The following is a 16,922-nucleotide window of genomic DNA, read 5'->3' as shown; positions in this document are numbered from 1 at the left end:
CACTGTAAAACAGTGCCATCCAATCCCACCCTCCTCAGGCGATCTAGAAGGATACCATGGTTGATGATATTGAAAGCCACCAAGATATCCAAAATGACCAGCAGAGTCACATTCACTCTGTCAATAGCCAATTGGAGATCATCCATCAGGCCGAAGAAGGCAGTCTCAACCCCATAGCTGAAAGCTGGTTTGATAATGTTGTAAACCACCCAGAGACGTAAGTTTGGGGTAGTATAAAAATATGTTAATAATAAATAAATAAATAAATAAATAAATAAATAAATAAATAAATAAATAATCTGTATCATCCATAACTGCCTGTAGCTAAGAAGCCACCTCCTGCTCAATCACCTTGTTCAACCATGGAAGATTAAAAACGGATCTGTAATTAGCCAACTCTGAGGGATCCAATCCAGGTTTCTTCAAATAAGGTCAAATAAGGTCAGTGCCTGATAGCTCCAAGTTCAAATTCAAGGGTGAGGGGGAACATACTAACCCCCTCACAAGCCTAGACAACTCTGCTGGACTAGAATTTGCAGGAGCAAATTCAGAAAAGAACTACTTCTTTGCTGCATGCACTGCCAGAGCACAAATGTCCCCAAAGCATGGGGCTAATTTTGAAGCAGGTTGGAAAGGATGCTTAGGAACAATAGTGTCTTTTGCTCTAATGAGTTCATTATTCCATGTTTGCACCAGAGCATCAACAGAATCACTAGCAGAGCCAACTTTAAACCTGTCCAAGGCTTCTTGGAATCCAGTTGGATCAAATAACCTTCTAGGGCAGGCCAACCTAATAGGTCCTTCATCCCTTCAGAGGTGAGTTGAGGTTGCAAGTCCTACCTTAACCAGATGTTGCCTGTCCTGGCTTGATCAGCGTTTAAGAGAAAGAGTCCAGGAAGGAAACAGTCTCCATCACCGGAGTCAGAGATTAGGCTAGAGTCAGGTGAAGGAAGGAAGCATGGTCATCACCTCCTTTCCTCATTGGGGTCTGTACAGAGCTTCCCAACACTCCAAAATGGACTTCCTGCATGACCATTCTTAGGATTCCTGACTCCCAAACCAGTTATCCATAGCCTTGTCTCTTCCTCAGCACATATCCACTCAGTTCTCCTGTTCTTGGGTCTGCCTAAGCCTTAGAGGCCACAACCCCTAAAAACATATCCTAAAAAGCAAACATTTGAATTGTGAGATAATCCCATTTTTCTGTCTAGCCCCTTTTGAAAACATCATTCTATTGTTTCCCCGCAAAAAGTCCATTCCTGCTAATCATTAATCATCAAAGAAGAATCCAGATTGCCCCTCTTTTTCTTATAAGAATAGGTAGTCAAGAGCCCCAAATTTGTGCAGAATTTGTGACCCATTTGGAAGGGTCAAAGTTAGGCCCTCTACTTTATCATCACAGCACCCCATTTTTCTTCTACTGAGAATCCAGCTTCGCTTCTCCTCACTTCAAGCAGATAAATACAGGGAGAGCCCCTTTCCTTCCTCTACTCCTGAGAGTTTTCTATTTTCATCCCCAATATCCCTTTCCGTGTGTGTGTGTGTGTGTGTGTGTGTGTGTGTGTGTGCGCGCGCGCTAAAGAGCCTAGAATGTTTAGAGACCAATCTTTTATCAGAGGAAATGCGGACGGTGGAAAACTCCTCTTCTTAGATCCCATAGGGACCCAAATCTGAAGATAAGTCCAAATCCACAGAATCATGAGATATATGATCCACAAATGGGGTATGAAGAAGAGGAAGACAAATGATCTTCGTAGAGCAGACCATTCTCTCATGAGAATGTAAGCCAGAGACAAGAGGCTTCATTGGCTTTTTACCACCTGTTGGAGTGAATTTTAGCCTACTTTCCCCAGCCAAGAGTACCCGCAATATGCTTTTTCCAACTCAAGTGACTCTAGCTACATGATCCCTAGTCATGGTTCCTGGTTGCTTAGTCCTCTGTAGCCCCAGTATAGTTGTTAATTCTCCTGTTAGTGGTCCCTTGGTGGCACAAGGACCACACCATGTCAAGTCCCACTTCCCAGCAACCTCCTTTCATTTGCACAGCCCCACCCCAGGGTCTGCTCCATGGCTGGAGAATTGCCCTAGAATGAAGTTGGTTCTCCCCATGCTTGCCAAGGTTCCCTACCCAAACTTGTTTTGGTTTCTTACTCTCTCCTTTCTGCTCCTCTTGCCAGTTCTTTGAATCAGCACAATCCACTCTCTTTACTCTAACCTATTTGAGTCTCTTTTCCTCTTTGCTCCATCTCCTCTCCAGATCGATGGATTGGCCCAGTCTACTCTCTTTACCTGAACTTGTTTCTTTCCCTCTTTGCTCTGCTGCATTGGCCCAGTCTACCCTCTTTACCAGAACTTGTTGAGGTTTCTTTCTCTCTTTGTGCTGCATCTTCTCTCGATCTCCTGACATTCTGCCCTTTCTCTGCATCTAATCTTCCTTGGGTCTATCTCTATCCCTCTCTCTCTTTGATTCCTCCATCCCCCTTTCCATCCACTCCTCAGATTAACATATACTTTTAGGTAACCAGAATAACAGAGGTCAAGTATTAGTGCCCAGACATATGAACCATCTTGCATGTTCTGTGTAACATAGGAATATCTGTGTGTTCCATCACAGCCAAAGCCTCTACTTTGTATTCAATAAAATATATATTTAATTTGGGCTTTTAAAGCCCCAAGATGCCTTTTCGAACACTGGTGTTACATTGGCTACTTTCCAGTTCTCTGGTAGAGAGCCTTTTTGGTAGGAGATCAGCAATTTCACATTTGCGTTCTCTAGGAACTCTCAAGTGGATGCCATCTGGGTCTCGTGATTTGTTAATTTTCAATTTCCCAAGAAATTTTAGTACATTATCTTTTGTCACCTCTGTCTGACCCAGTTCTTCAGCCTCTGTCCCTGAGAAACTCAGTTCAGGTGTGGGTATACGCTCAGTATTCTAAGAACAGAAGGACAGCCCTGCTGCTGGATCAGGTCCAATGGCTATCTAGTCTAGCATTCTGTTTCACACAGTGGACCACCAGATGCCTCTGGGATGCCACAGGCAAGAGCTGAAGTCATTCCCTCTCTCCTATTGCTACTCCCCTGCACATGGTATTTAGAGGCATCATGCCTCTGAGGCTGGGGATGGCCTATAGCCCTCCGACGAGTAGCCATTTATTGACCTGTCTTCCATGAATTTAAGCCCTATAGCCCTCAGACTAGTAGCCATTGATAGAGCTGTCTTCCATGATAGACCTGTCCTCTACCTCTTAAAGCCATCCAGGCTGTTGGCTGTCACCATATCTTGTGGCAGAGAATTCCATAGGTTGATTATACATTGTGTGAAAAGTATTTCCTTTTGTTCATCCTAAATTTCCTGGCAATCAGTTTCATGAGATGACCCCTGGTTATGCGAGAGAGAGGGAGAAAAATTTCTCTCTATCCACTTTCTCCACACTATGCATGATTTTATAGAACTCTGTCATGTCTCTCCTTGGTCATCTTTTTTCTAAACTAAAAAACCTCAGGTGTTGTAGCCTTGCCTCTCAAGGAAGGTGCTCTAGGCCCCTGATCACCTTGAGTTCCTGCTTCTGTACCTTTTCCAGTTCTACAATGTCCTTCAGATATGGTGACTAGTACTAAACACAGTACTCCAAATGTGACCACACGATTGTTTTCTATAAGGGCATTAAAATTTTAGCTTTGTCAAACCCCTTCCTAATGATTCTAAGCATGGAATTGGCCTTTTTCACAGCTGCCACACATTGAGTCAACACTTTCAATGAGCGACCCCAAGATTCTTCTCCTGGTCAGTCACTGACAGCTCAGACCCCATAAGTGTATATATGAAGTTGGTTATTTTTGCCCCACATTTAAACCACATTGCTAACATTGAACCACATTTGCCATCCTGTTGCCCCCGGTTTGTAGAGATCCTTTTGGAGCTTCTTTGCCATGAAGTCAGATACAATAATCCCTTTCACTCCCTTGTCATTTAAGGGTCCAAATAGCTCTTACAGTCAAACCGTTAGAAAACTGCATGCTTGATTCTGGCCTAGTTGCACACTAGACTCTAACTATTCACTCTACGCAGGCAGCTTTCTTACTCTGATTCAAACCATTACTCCATCTTGCTCAATAATGTCTACACTAGTCATGTGCGAGCACCCTCACTCTAGCTTCAGAACTGCTCACTAATCTGATTTCTTCCCCCTAGCAATTTTCCAAGCAATTCTAGGACACAGGAAATTTCCCTCCCTCCACCAAAACTTACAGTTCAGTATATTTCACTAGTGGCAGAGCTGGAAGAGACCATGACAAAACAGACAAGGAAGCAGAAGTGGAGGGGCAGGAAGTAGACTCATTAAACAGAAGTTATCCAAATAAGTAGATAAGTGTCTTCTAGCATTTAGCCCAGCTTTTGCCTGTTTCACTTTGGTCCAAACATAGAATAGGACATACAGAAACTGACTCAGTTTTCCATCCATCACTCAACCTCACCCCCATGGGGTGATTTGAGGCCTGAATAGTCCCCACCAACATACTTCCTTTTAAAAATGTTTTATTTATTTACTCTTTCTTCACCCTCATGAAGCAACAACTCACAGTCATGAGGATGAGCTCATTTCTCAGTTCTCCATCAGTCCCACACATCCCAGTGTGTATTTTTGCTTCCTAGAAACAATCATCCTACATTCCAAAAATATAGTAAAGTAAACTGTCCTTCTACCTCACTTTTAGCCTGTGTTTAATACCTGGGCTACCCGGCAGAGGACCGCTGGGATCAGAAGCGATCCTGGTGGTTGTTCTCATGACCAGCCCTACCTGGACTAGTACATCCCTACCCAGATGGGACTGATTGTGAGAATGACCTCCCTATCCAATGGTATTGCCATATCTTTTGCAGTGACCTCTGAAAGTTATCCCATGGTGCGCCACAGAATTAGAAATTCCAGCAATAAAATCCATTAAAATCCAATTAAAACTACCAACAATGCAAACAATAGAATACAGCAACAGTCAGGGGGGGGAGGGGAAGGCTGACATAGTGTGCAAGAGTATGTCAGCCTAGTAAGACTGCATTTGCAAAACACAAAATGTGCACAAATTGTGTTACACAAGAGTAAGAGCATTCATTCATCTAGCCCAATTCTGAGGTTGTGCACATGACCATGCTGGGGAGGGTGGGCGGGCTGCAGGGAACGTAGGAGCTCGCCCACCTTCCCCAGCAGATGAGCAGCTGCCATTCTCTCCTCTGTCGCACCATGCACCCACATGAGCAGTGGTTCAGTGAAGGAAGGCGCTGTGAGTTGGGGGACATCCCCCCTCCCACATCCCAGTGTGCCCCGAGGCACAAGCATGGCGGCGGCTATCATTAGAGCAGCCACCTCGCTTGCTGAAGCTGCTACTTCTCCCCAACCTGCTGCCAGAAATGGCGGTGGGCCAGGGGGAAGCTGTTTAAACCAGTGGCGATTGCCCAGATGATTGACGGTGGAGGTTAAGGAAACCACAGGTTTGCTTAACCCGGTTTGAAAGTGGGGCTTGGCGCGGGTGCAGCACTGGAAGTGATCTAGCTCCCACCGCTCCACAGCCTAACCAATGTTCCTTCTAACAGGGATTCCCAGATGTTGATGACTACAACTCCCAGAATCCCCAGCTGAAATAGCTTTTTCTTGGGGATTATGGGAGTTGTAGTCAACAACATCTGGGAATCCCTGTTAGAGGGATCACTAATCCAGGCTGGGCTGCCCTAGTCTAGGTTACGCTGCGTGTGTGAATACTCTTATTGTCCATTCTGATTAGCAGCATCTCTCCACGGTCTCAAGTAGAGGTCCTGTTATCTGAGCTTCTTTTAACTGGCAATCCCAGGGGCTGTTTCTGAGCACTCCTGCATGCAAAGTGGAAATTCCACTGAAAGGAATGTTGTCCTGAAATCTTCACTGGGATGTGGATTTGAAAATTGTGCTATTGCCTGAATGTTTTCTGGGGTAGATATGGAGCTATTGTCTTTGAATGAGTACTTTCCAATCTATTCTGCAACCGCTACATTGGGGCGTGCATTCACTGAGTGCCTGAATAAGCTCTTGCAACCAGCTCCTATGCATGTTTACTCAGAAGTAAATTCCACTGAGTTCAATAGGACTCATTCCCAAGTGAGTGTGCATAGGATTGCAACCTTGCAGTGCAATCTCAGAGACGTGCATCATCTCTCACCAGGCTAGGACCAAGATGAGATTTAGGCTGAAGGGGAACAAGCTGATTTCTTCCTTCCCACCTACAGACAGGAGTTTAAAGCACCACAGGTGAGGAGCTGGTCTTGGATGCACATCAAGATGTGTCTCCCATTGAAAGCAATGCAGTGTGGATAGACAGCATCCACTATCAGAAACTCATCTGCACAAATATTCATGATAAAAGGCCTTCACCCAGGAATGCAGATCTCTCCTAAGTGTTTGCTCCTTCTCATTTTGCTGAACTTCCTCCACCCCAATCCTAATAACCCATTATCTTTGATCCCCAAAACATGTATTTCTCCCACTCCAAAAATGTTTCCTCTCCACTCCACAAACATTTAAGCGAGGAGTTGTTCCTCAAGCTTTCCCTCTGCCCACAACCCTACTTTCCCCAGTTATATTTCTGCCACTGAGTGAAGCTGGAAAGATGGTTTGATCTCATACCAATGTAAGAAATGTATGATCAAGTCTTTGTTATATTTTACAGTGCTTATGTTTACCAATGACAAAAGATATTTGATTGATTAATATTATGGGTGTTTGAATTTTGGAGTTTAGTTTTTAAAATGTGTGAAAGAGTATACATTTATGAGAGTTTCTAACTAGTCTCAGCCAGGTAATGTTAATTTTTAAAAAACAATTCTCACTCTTGATCTAGGGTTGTGCGTTTTGTATTTTTTCTGTTTTGATTTGTACCAAATCCGAATCAAATCCATTTTGTATTTTGTCTGAAATTAAGCCTTCCGAATCACCCCAGTTTTGTTTTGTATCTAAATTAATTCAGATTTAAAAATGGGTCATGTGGTCAAAAGAGTGGGTGGGGGTTATAGTGTCCAATGAGTGGAAGCTATCACAAAAATTTCAAAGGAATTGGGCAAACTGCTGATTTTTGGTTAATTTTCAAAGTTTGCGCGTCATTCAGATTTTCTCCATAGGGTATGATGGAGGTTTCAGGAAAAGTATAGCTTCATGCGGGGTGGGGGGAAAGGGTGGCCCAGAGTGGAGTGTGGTTGGTGGTAGTGCCCAGTTGGTGCAAGGAAGCTACCACAAACTTTTCAGAGGAATTTGAATTTTTTAAAGATTTTTAAAGAATTAATGAAGTTACATGTCTTTCAGATTTTCCTCGTCGGGTATCATGGAGGTTTCTGCAGTCCCATAACTCCACTTGAGGGGCACTGGGATGGCCCAGAGCAAGTGGCAGTGTAGTGCATATAGGGTGCCAACCACCCACATGGGTTGCCAACCCATGAAGTACAGGGTTTTGTTGTTCTAGAGGTGTTCTGAGAGTAGATTCTTCAGCAGCATATGAGAGTGGATTCATGGTTTTTCATTACAAATCTCATTTGCTACCAGAGAAACTAAATTCAACACCTCAGAAACAACAAAGCCCAGTACCCCAATGGGTTAGAAATCCAGGGGGTTGGTTGGTACCCTCTGTGGTTGGTACCACCACTCGCTTCAGGCCATCCCAGTGCCCCCCAGGTGGAGTTATGGGGCTGCTGAAACCTCCAGTATTCCCTATGGGGAAAAATCTTAAAGATGCATAAACCTCAAAAATTCCTAAGAAATCAGCCCTTTGCCCTATTTGGAATCTGGGTGCACCACCCTTGGGGCACTGCTACCCAACCCACTGTTTTGCCCCTGAAGTCCCACATAAACAAGCTGAAAGAGTGAAGAGAATGATGAACAACGACACTTAATTTTTTGGCACAGTTATTTGCGAATTTTGCAGCGGCTGTGAGCCTGTCCCTGTGCACACTAGCTCAGCAGTACAACTCATTTGTGGATTCAAGCAATCTTTCAATAATAACACTCCCTCCCCATGGAACAGTGACCACAGGTCATTTGAGATAGCAAGATAGATCAATGAGCCAGCGTGGTGTAGTGGTTAGAGTGCTGGACTAGGATCGGGGAGACCCGAGTTCAAATCCCCATTCAGCCATCATCCTAGCTGGGTGACTCTGGGCCATTGATTTCTCTCAGCCTAACCTACTTCACAGGGTTTTTGTGAGGAGAAACCTAAGTATGTAGTACACTGCTCTGGGCTCCTTGGAGGAAGAGCGGGATATAAAATGTAAAAAAATAAAATAAAACTGCCTTGGTACTATGGAACAGCTTCAAATGTTCATTTAACTGAACTGGAGTGAGCCGTAGCCCAAACAAATCAGCCTACTGTTCAGAATTGTTGAGATTTATCATCACTGCATTTAAGAAAGTGCAAAATGATGGATCATGGTTACAAGAAAGAGAGAAGTAACTAAGATTCCTGGGGATGTCAATAGATTGACAGGCGTATTCCCCACACCCCTCCGTTTGTCTCCTGTATTCCCATGTGGAAGACCTGTCCCTGGAATGGCAAAAGTTGTGAACCCCTGTCTTAGACATCATGTCCCACCAAATTAAATTGTGGCCTAAATTACATTAGACTGCTCAACTTGGGCATCAAAACTTAGACACCACTATAATTCATAAAAATCAGAAGAAGAAAAAATAGCTCTTCAAAAGAGCCCTGAAAAAGACAAGAGATTCTTTCTAAACCTTTGGAAAGAAAAACCTGTGTAATTTCAGAACTGTCCTAACCAGCTTCTCAAAAAGCTTCTCCACACAATTTATACCATGGCTTTTAGCAAGAGCTTTGGAATTGCATTGAGCTCCCAAGGATATTTGGGTATTTCTGTCTCAAAATGCTGTCTTCCAAATCCCTTTGCAAGGTCAGTTTGCATTTCAATCACACTGAATACAACACTTAACTAAACTATTCATGATTAACAGTTTTTGCATATCTTATCTTCTGCTAATCACTCAGTGCCTCAGCTGGAGTGGAGAGTCAGAAAAGTCAATTTGAATTGCAATGCTTTTCAAAGGAACAAAGCTTTCTGTCCGAAACACAGTCATTTCGATTTGGAAACAAAAACCTCTGTTTTTTAATTCTTGATTTTGTTTTGGTTACAAAACGTCCGAAATTGCCATTTTCGGGCACAAAACGTTTTGTACTTGAATCGAAATGCACAAGCCTATCTTGATCCTCTTATATTACTGATTCCTTCAATGTGTGCCATCCTGTGACATGTTTTTCGTTCTGTAAAGCTTTCAAAGGAATGCTTTATTAGTGAAATCAGACCTGCTTTTATTTTATTTATTTATTTATTTATTTATTTATTTGATTGATTGATTGATTGATTGATTGATTTACCACCCTTCCAAAATGTCTCAGCGCAGTTTACAATTAAAACAAACCACTAAAACAATAAAAAGCTAAAACAAATTAAAAACAATATAACAACGATCAACAATTCAAAAACATTTTAAAACAGCAATTAAACAATTCCAGTAATTAAAAGCCCCAAAATTGAGTTAGAATTTAAAAACCCTGGAAAGCCAGGCCAAACAAATACATTTTAAGGGCTCTCCTGAAGGCTAACAAAGAATTCAAATTACGGATTTGCGCAGGGAGTGCTTTTGGGCTTCTGTTTTTATTTGCTTGTTTATTTCAAAACATATATGCCCTACTTTTCTTTCAAATAAATTCAAGTTTACAGACACATAATTTAATAACAAATAAGAACAATATGAAAACAAAAAGTACACCAGATCTTCGCAAAAGAACATCAATCAAAATTAGGAAAAGCTGGTGTTAGACAGATGATTAAAAACCCCAAGGCAGAGTCCAGAGGTGATGTGAATACCCGGCTCGACTTGGGTCCGCTTTTAGCCAATCAAACAGACTCAAGGGAATCAATCAGAGGCTTTAATTGCTTCGCGATAGCAAGGTATCCAATGCAGCTCACGCTTCACATTGAATACAATGAGTTACAGCTAGAGATGTTCTTTTATACAAACAACATGAATGCAAAAAGGCTCTTGATCCTGATACACATAGCAACTGTGACCTAACCCCTTTCAAGTACGCATGCGTGACTTGACTATCGTCCATCAGGTGATTTCCCTAATATGGTTAGATCCGCTCTTTCTTCAGCATTAACTTTCTCTTGGGAACTCAGCATTGCATTTGCTACTTCGTTAACATTACAATAGTTACTATGCCAGCTAGAGAGATAGGAATAGTGGCAGCTATTGTTAAGGTAATGTTGCAGAGTTTGTGTCCTTGGGCTTTGCTGAGGTTTCTCTGTTAGAGCTTTTAGCTTTCTAAGCAAAAAGGATTTTCTTTGGTTTACTAAGCAAATGGAGTAGCTTTGGTTTACTAAAACACATCAGAGGGATCTCTTGGGGAAGGGAGCACCACAAGCTGGGTCATCCAGCCAGAGAATACCCTGTTTCATGTGGCCTTCAGACCAACCTCAGCTGACAGGGCACAGACAAGGGGTTCTCTCTGAATGTTCTCATGGGTCAGGTAGATTCAGCTGGCAGGAGACGATCCTTTCTGGTTTTGTTTGCATCATTATGCTCCTATTGCATTTTAGATTTTTGATGAGCCATCTTGTGTTTATTGTTACCAAAGAAAGGCTAACCAGGCAGAGACCGTTTTCAAAGTGGTAATTCTCTTTATTTTTTAAATTATTTATTTATTATTTATTATTTATTTATTTGATTTGTATACCGCCCTTCCAAAATCTGAAAAAAAATTGATTTGTATACCCCCCTTCCAAAATTTTAGCAGGGGAGGCCAAATGGACCTATTCCACCACAGCACAGAATTCCTTCAGTGCCTGTGGCTGGTATCTACCTTCTCTTTCCTTCTAGATCATGTGTCCTCTGAGTGGACAGGGAATCATCTTAGTAGTAGTAGTACATGTTGTAGTAGTACAGCTTAGTAGTAGTAGTACTAGCACTACTACTACTATAGTAGAGTGCTATGAACACATTTCAAAGCACTTTACTACTTTTTATTGAAAAATAGCACTACTTTTCATTGAAAAGCTTGATTGAAACCTGAAGGGATGAGGGGAGGGATGCTTAAAGGAAGAAAATAAATCCTCTGATTTGTCCTGCCCCTCTTCTTACTTGGATGGGAGATCACCTGGGAATGCTGGGTACTGCAGGTCACCAGTTTGGGGAAATGGGACCATAGCTCATGTTCCTAATGGAAACACTGTCAATAAAGTTATATTACAGACACAAGGCCTGTGTGTGTTCAGAAAGTTCTGATTCAGATACGACCAATCAAACTTCGACAATGTTGGAATTGGATTCTATGGGCTCTGGTGATTTTTATTTATTTATTGTTAAATTTATATATCGCCTTTCATTAAAAACAATCCCAAGGCAGTTTACAAAAGTTAAAAAACATATAATAAAAATGACAGTTAAAAGTATTAAGCTAAAAATATGAATAAATCTGATTTAAAAAACTGTATATAAAATACAAACATAAAAAAATCTGATGTCAGATATTGGATCAGATTTTGATTTCAAACTCGAATTCTGGCTTCAAATAAAATAAAATCATCTTTATTACAGTATTAGACCAGCATAAAGTAGGTTACATTCCCAAACCTCAAGAGAAGCCCCTCTAAAAAAGAATGACCAATACACTAAAGAACATGTTTTTAGACACTTTATTAAACCCAGGGTGACAATCTTGCCAAAAAGCATCATGGGCGCCATTTTGTGAATTCCAAAATTTCAATGTATTTCTGAATCCTGAAAGTCTGACATATTTCTGAAATAATTTTTATATTTTGGAATTAATTCCGTTACCCATCAGATTTTACCGATCTTTACTGATTTTGTGCAATTTTGTATAAAATCTGAATTTCCTAATCCAAATTTGCACAGACCTGACACTTGCCAAATGTCCAGTACTCTCTCCTTATTAGGAAACTGATGTTGTGATCTTACCCTGGAAGTGTCGTCATCTCTCTTGAGGGTTGGAAATGAAAAGCAATCTATTATGCAAGGCTTAATAGTACTTTCTATCAGTCCTTTTATTGCTAGGCACAGATTAAGACTGAGAGAGACTCAGAGCTGTGTTTTCCAGCTCTGCACACATTGTCGGTATGAACTGCTCACCTGCTCCTCCCTTCCCAGTGCCAGGTGTGTCAGAAATAGACAAAGAAAAATTCCACCTCCAGTCCTCTGTATCAAACATTTCAGTATCAGAGTCAGTCAGTCAGAAGAGGGTTCCTCTGAGTCAGTTCCTGCAGAAGCAAGCCAATGTTTACTTGCTACCATTTGTGGAATGTTGCAAAAAGCCACAACCAGGACGAGAGTAAACTGTGAGAAAATTTGTGAATATATAATTTCCTCTTTTCACGCTTCTTACATAATGGAGGTATGTGTCTGTGTCCACTGTGAAACAAATGTACAGAATTAGCTGAAAAAGATGTAACGTGTGTGCCTATTGCTAGGCATTTCTTGTAGGGGTGTGCACAAATCAGATTCTGCTATTCGAGCTGGTCTACCCATTGGGGTTGGCAGGTAAACCAGTCCCCCGCTGTAGACGTGGTGCATCAACCCACCTCAGAGGACTGGTCTACAAGGTGGACAGACGTGCTAAGTTGGGTGCAGAGGGTGGGTCTACCTGCCGACTCCAATAGGTAGACCAGCTCTCCCTGGAAAATAGCATCATTCATTTTTCCAAGCGAAAAGGGGGGGGGGATCCCACCGTGACTACGGCAAACATATATAAGAACTAGTATTTTTAAGCCCGTTATAATAACGGGCGCTAGCCTTCCCTCCCCCCCCCCCTTTTTTTGTTTTGTTTTTTGTGGGGTTTTTTTGTGTCCCTTGGGTTTTTGGTTTTTTTCCCCTTCTCTCTTTCTCTCTCTCTCTCTCTCTCTCTCTCTCTCTGGTTTTTGCTCACTGTTTCTTGGTCTTTTTCCCCCTGCACCTTCCCCCCCTCCCCTTTCCTCTCCCTTGTCCCTGTTTTCTCTCCTTTTTGCCCCTGGTTTTTTGTTTTTTGTTTTTTTGTTTGTCCGTTTTATCAGCTGTGAAGTGCGGAGTTCGCGAAAAGAGGTCCTCTCTATGCTCTGCTGCTGCTCAGACTGTTACAATGGATGCAAATGATGCAATAGGCTCCTTCGCTTCCATACCGGCAGTCTGGGCAGAGGCTTGCCACAGAGAGGAGCTTTTTCTGTAAGCTCCTCACTTCTTCTTGGAGGTGTGGTTTTTTTGTTTGTTTGGGTTTTTTTGGCCGATTGCCGCGGGGTGCAGTGGGGAAGTTAGGTTTGGGCAGCTGGTTGGACGGGTGGGCGATAGGCGGGGGCGATGCAGTTATTAATTTGTGGGGGGAGTGGGGAAGGTGGATTTTGGCACCTTGGAGGACGGGTGAGCGGGCACTATTGTTTTGTTTGGTGCGGCAGGACTCGTTGGCGGCCTCGCCGCCTTCTCGCCCGGCTTCCCCGTTCTCCTTTTTGTTTTGACCGGTTTTCTCCCGCCGCCATTGCTCCCGGCGTATTCGGGGCGGCCACCTCTGGCCATCTCGTTGTTGTCTTGGGCTGCTTTCGTTCTGATCCCACCGCCGCCACCTCTGTCGCTTTCGGAGGCAGGGCCGGTCCCGCCGCTGCCGCCTCTGCCCTCCCTGAGTTGGCGGCAGCTGCTTCTGCCCTCCCCGCAGCCGCAGGAGCTGCCGTCATCCTCCCTGGAACCGCCGCCGCCGCCCTCTGCCTCCCTGTCCCGGTATCCGGCGAGGCGGACTCAGCCAATCTCCCCTGCCGCCTCTTCACCCGGCTTAGAGCTCCCCTCCGCCCACAACCGGCTTCTTCTGGGCGGCTGCTTGTGGCCGTCCAAGATGTCCGCCAGGTGCTGGCGGTCGTGTCTCCCTTGCCCTGTTCTGGGCCTGCGCTTCGCGCAGGCGCAGAACAGAGCAGGGAGGCACGAATACACGCTTGGTGCCCGTCCACGGACGGACACCAAGCGTTTTATTAGAGAGGATAGTATAAAGCAGCCAAACAGTGAAAATGTATATTGACAAACAATTGAATGCCAGATAATACTGAAAGACTTTATTTAGCTCAAGGAATGAGGTACCGGTATTAATGATGCTAAGGAGGCTGATGAAGCTTTGTCTGCGAAACGGCGAGTATCTGGAAGAGCTGTTCGACTTGTGTGACTTGTGAAGTTTGTATTCCTCCACAACGACTTGTGCGACTTGTGAAGTTTGTATTCCTCCACAACGACTTGTGCGACTTGTGAAGTTTGTATTCCTCCACAATGACTTGTGCAACTTGTGAAGTTTGTATTCCTCCACAAGGGCATGCAGTGGGCTTAATCTTTGATTGATGACACCTTATTTATGGAAGCCACGCTCGACTGGTTCTCTGCAATTTGCGTGTTTGCCATTTGAAACTTTCACTCCTGTGTGGATGATAGTGAGTGTTTCTCAAACAAGCCAGCACCCCTTTTTTTGCCCTGCTCAGCTACATCTTTACATGTTCAGTTTGTATTCTCCTGAAAGACCATAAGGGGGTTAAGTCTGTGACTGATGACTTCTACACCTTATTGAGGCTACGTTTGATGTGTTTTTTTTTTTGTAATTTGTAATTTCCAGTACTGCATGGACTACACTGAACCTTGCCCACTTCATTTAGCAGCCCTATTTTTGCCTTGCTCAGTCACACCTCCTCTGGAAATCTTTGACTGTCATTGTACATGTTAATATTTTTGTATCATGTGATGGCTTGAGTATTATTGTACATACCATTATTCTTGTTTCATGTTGAACTGTTCATGTTTGGATTAATGATTTAATGTTCATTAGTGTCAGTAATTAGAGATTATTTAACTATTGGTCCATTGTTTGTCAATATACATTTGGTCCATTGTTTGTCAATATACATTTTCACTGTTTGGCTGTATTATACCATTCTTATATATGTTTGCCGTAGTCACGGTGGGATTCCCTCCCCCCTTTTTCGCTTGGTTGATTCCGTGATTGCCCTTGCTTGTGTTTTGGTTTCAACTCATTCATTTTTCCAGCAAAACGGGCCTTAAAATGGTGCTTGAATCATCCAAATTGATTCAGGTTGAATTGGGGGTGATTCTCTTCAACCCCGAATTGGGCCATATATTTTGAGGATGATTTGATTCAAGTTCAAATTCACAAATTGCCCCCGATTAGATTCGAAACAATTCAAGGTTGAATCAAATTGTACATCCCTAATATCTCATGTCCAGGAAGGTTGCTATTCTACTCTAAGGCTTTATTAGACAATTATTCATTTTCAAAATCATAGTTACTGGATAAACTGGTCTACAATCAATAGTCTTCTGTGTTCAAGCTGAACACATTCTACAAGTTGTTTGTGTGTTTTTAAACCCTTTTAAAGCAAGTTTAAATTTAATCCATGACTCTAGTCCTGGTAAATGCATAGAAAAAGAGAGAGTTCTTCCCCCACCCTAGCATCACTGGTGTTTCTCCCCCTGATGACCCCCTCCTCATAAATCTCAAGGTAAGGGATTTCCAGCAAGGGCAGCTTCAGAGGGGGAGCAAGGGGGGCAATCTCCCCCGCAGACAAGTATTTTGTCCTCCACCTGGCCCCATTTCTGTTTCAGAAATCTAGTATGTGGGTCTCAGCTCACCCACCCAGATGAGAATGGTGGGAAGAATTCTGGTGGGGGTGGGTGGGATGTGAAGGTTTTGGTGGAGGATGAAGGTAGCTTCTTTATATGACAGAAAAAGCACTAGGATATCCTGCAGGAAAGAGGGCCTTAGCTGCTCTAAGGTCCATGTCATGCACAGTATTAGATACTATCATTTTGTCAAGAGCAGAGCTGCACCAATTGAGGCACATCAAGGTGAATGCAGAGGCCAGCCATGTCTTGTGGTCTGCAGGTACTCAACCCCACCTCTTTCTCAGGCCTGGTTGGGCAACAAAATCAAGATGTACTGTATGTTGGGCTCCTGTCATATGGGATTTGTGGGCTGCATTTAGTTGGTGGAGCAAAATTTGCATAGGCATGGCCAAGGCGTTTTAGCAAAGCCTATCCAATGAGCCCCTCTGTACATCACTCAGTTCAACTCTACTGGAAGACCGTGCCTGCCATTCTGTTATATTTGGCTAGAAGTCATCCTGGTACTTATTTGCACTGCCTAAATAGCAACACACCTTGGATTCTGGTTTCCTTTGGAAGGATAATCACTTGAAACAGATGGTGTGTCTGTGATATTTGGTTTACTAAATGTACAGGTTAAGCATCGGGAGAAGTTAAGAAGATCGCTCTTAGAAGTCAGCAGGAGGTTACATCACAGAGGCCCAACTTTGCATCTTGAGATGCAGCTGCTTTCTGCCTTTGTTGCCCCATTAGAGGCTCTTTCTAAAATACTTCCTTGAGTCAATCAGATTAGCTCTTCTTTTTATACTGGCTTAAGACGCAGGCACCTTTCAGGGGAGGGGGAAAGGAGGATCAGGTAATCCTCTGTTTTCCCATGAGCCTCTACAAAGAGGCAGGAAGGCTGAGACTCTCATACATTTCCCAATGGCATCCTTCTCCAAGGTGGAAGTCATTCAGGATTGTTCAGAGCGGATAACAGAGATTAATTTACAAAAGAATTGCCTGCCAGCTAATAACCACAAACTCACAGCAATATTGTGATCTTTGAAGAAGATCTGGACAGATGCTGGACATCTGCAATAATAATATGTAGGGTAAAGGGTCAAAGATAGGAGTTTGGGGGCAGAAAAAGACACCAAAATAAAAGTTTCATCACATATTTCATGTTTGATTATAATATTTTTCAAGACAACTGAGAACCATTTTAATGCTGATACATGAAATTATAATGGTGTTTTTTTTAAAGTCATTTCTACATT

The sequence above is a fragment of the Hemicordylus capensis genome, chromosome 3 (assembly GCF_027244095.1).
Source record: "Hemicordylus capensis ecotype Gifberg chromosome 3, rHemCap1.1.pri, whole genome shotgun sequence".
Taxonomy (NCBI): domain Eukaryota; kingdom Metazoa; phylum Chordata; class Lepidosauria; order Squamata; family Cordylidae; genus Hemicordylus; species Hemicordylus capensis.
The sequence above is the reverse complement of the archived record's forward strand: the minus strand, read 5'-3'. Positions refer to the sequence as shown.